The following is a 3,231-nucleotide window of genomic DNA, read 5'->3' as shown; positions in this document are numbered from 1 at the left end:
CAGAGAGAGAGAGAATTGGGTTTTGAAAATTACAGGCGTAGAAAGAATCTTCGAGGAATTATTTGGCCAGCAGTGGAGATTGATGTCAAAGAACAAAGTTACAGTTTAGTCCCTGTAGGTTTTATCATATTTACTCATGGCTTATACTTTTCACAAATCTTCTTATAGTACCCCTTCACTTATTTAGAAAGTTGGTTGCTATTTCTTCTTGGTTGTATTTGAAATAAAAATTGAACGAAAACCATGATTATACAACCTGTTCGGAGGCTTCAACAGAGTAAGACACAGCAGGGAAAGGTTGAACTGTATTTTTAATACTGATGGCTTTCAATAACTTTATATGTTCACACAACTTGGTTTAACATTTTTTATATGAGAGGATATTCACTCCTTTTTGTCCCTGCAATACCAAATTGAACAAGTTATACAGATTCTTCATCTCCAATAATGAGGCGTGTCTTTGGTGGTTTGAACTGATCTGTTTGTTGTAGTCCTTGACAGGAAAATCTCGGATTAGAGGATAAATCATAAGACTTTGGCTTTAAACTCATCCGGTTATTTGATGCTTGGCTTCAAAGCAACCAACTTTCTAAATATATCAGTTTCACCACTTAATAATTTTACTGCTCACAGTTAAGTTCTCAAACTTTGTAATTTGTACTCGCTCTCGATGTTGAAAATAAGTGAAGTCAACCATCATTATTCTAATTATGATTTTGATTATTCAAGTTGCAAAAACAATCTTGAAAACACACATCTAAACACCCCATAAATGGTTCAGAAGAAAAATCTCAAACTGTTATTTCCCTCTTTTATTTCTAGATAAAACTTTGTAGGACCAGTATGGCATATCAAGAAACTAAAGGGGGTAAAGTGAAAATAACTTTTCTATATGCTTTTTGTTGGCCGAAAAGAGGTAATACTAGAAGTGGCATCCTATGGGCTATGGATTAAGGAAATGGATAAAAAGACGAGGGTCAAGGTGAGGATAAAACAGTCTTTTTACAACCATATGAAGATAAACATCAAAGTGCTGCCGTTTTGTAAGGGAGTTCATGAGAAGGACACCAAAGTGTTGTCGTTTTGCAAGGGAGTTCAGTGAGAAGGACACCTACAAGATGACAATGGAGATTAGTCTGGCTTCCAAGTTTCATCTTATTCATGCCATCACTCATCATAAATATTTATTTTTTTGTAATTAAAATTAATTTTTATTAATTTTTTTAAATAATTAATATATATATATATATAAGCATTTATAATATATATACAAGTAAAAAACTAGAAAGATTATAAAAAAAATCATTGTATCAGCTTTTTTTCGAAATTTAATATAATATAATCGTTTAATTATAATATAAAAGCTGTGAAAAAAATCAAAAAATAAAAAAGTCCGTACAAAAAGATACAATAAACAAACAAAAGAAAGTATAATTGTGAAAACGAAATACTGAGATGGACCTTCCTCATCACGTGTATACCTGTACATACATTATTATTTTTGGTATAAAAATTTCTATTACTCTAAATAGTTTTGTAAGACAACCAAGTAATCGCAAACTGTATCGTTTGAAAGTTTTGTAAACGAGAACTATATCTTGTCCAAAAACAAATCAAACTAATGACGAGATCAAAGATCGGATATTGGACGCGTAATGCATCCCTTGTTCCCAACCCTTGTTTAAGCCCCCTATCCCAACCCCTACCTAACTAATCCCCGATGGATTCCGAGGGAAGGAATCCCTAGCGGGTTTAGGAAACCCGTTGGGTACCCGTTTAATTAAAAACAATAAAAAATAATATATTTTAGGGAAAAGTACAATAAAAACCAACGAACTTTCTTGTTTGGAATGATTAAGTCCTTGAACTTTTTTTTGGAACAAATAAGTCCTTGGACATTCCAAAACATGTTAAATAAGTCCTTGGACATTCCAAAACATGATTATATATATATATTGAATTTTGTTTTGTTAAAAGTATATAGAAATGATATGTAATTCTAAAATGCAAGGATGTATTAATTTCTACATAAAAGAAAAGTATTATTTTTATTCTTAATTGTTAGACAATGTATTTTCTACTCAAAATAATAGCGTACTTGATTTTACTTTTTTTGTTCATTATAAGAAAATTTTATCAAAAACCAATAATACGCACAACATTTAACTTGGTAGTTAAAGCGATATTCTTATTTAAATTTAAATATAAAGTTAAAAGAATTATTTTTGTTTTCTTTTCTAGCAAAAATTAACAAGATTTCAAATTATATTCGATAAAAAATCATAATGTTGAACGTTTGATTGTTCGAGAACAAAATCAAAAACATAAAACATACAATCATTAAAGATGTACAAAAGGACCAATGATAGATATTGAATAGAGATCGACGAGGGCCTGACTTTCAAGAACAAGTTACGGGCTCGATCTAGATCCAGATCCAGGCCTTCGGGTCCAAATCAAGTAAAGCTTTTAGATAAATGATTGGTCCTTAAAACTCTCTGTTTAAGTTTGATTTGAGTCATGTTCATTCACAATTGAGTTCTGAATAACAACTATTTTATATAATATAAATATGTATAAAAATAAATAAGGGCCCTATAAAGATCGGGCAGTCGGGCACAACAATTTGGCTTCCTGCTCTGAATCATGCCTTATTTATTTGTTCAAGACCACTTATAGAAAGATTGAGATCATTTTTTGATGTTTTTCTACAAACCTTGTTGTGAAGTCATTTATCTCTTTAAAGACTAAAAAGCGGTGCAACACCCTCAAATTTGAAAAGAGCGTCTAATTAATTTTTTTCCACAATGCATCAATTAAGGATTTAGTCCTTTTTCCAATTTCAACTTTTGATCACCTACAACGACAATCTAAGTTTTAACATCAATAAAGCAGATCCCAACCTTTACGCAAGTCTACAACAAGGGACGAGTGTTATTGAATCCAATATCAGTTGCTTACCCAACATGTGGATGATGTCTCCCGGAAAGCTAATTCCTTCTCATGCCTCTAACTAGCACTCATTACACCAAAGTGTTGCTAGTATCATTTCACCAAGGACCTGATGCATATGCTAACTGTGATAATCGGTTTTCGATTATATAATTTGGGTTGGTTTTAAAAGTTCTGGTAAGTAAGCCAACTTTAAATAATTGTGTTTATGTGATTATGTTTATGTGGTTACCTGATTCTTTATTCCACCTATGATATATATATATATATATATATATA

This window comes from Cynara cardunculus, assembly GCF_001531365.2.
Source record: "Cynara cardunculus var. scolymus isolate 2C chromosome LG 5, CcrdV1, whole genome shotgun sequence".
NCBI classification, from domain to species: domain Eukaryota; kingdom Viridiplantae; phylum Streptophyta; class Magnoliopsida; order Asterales; family Asteraceae; genus Cynara; species Cynara cardunculus.
This window is presented reverse-complemented; position numbering follows the sequence as displayed.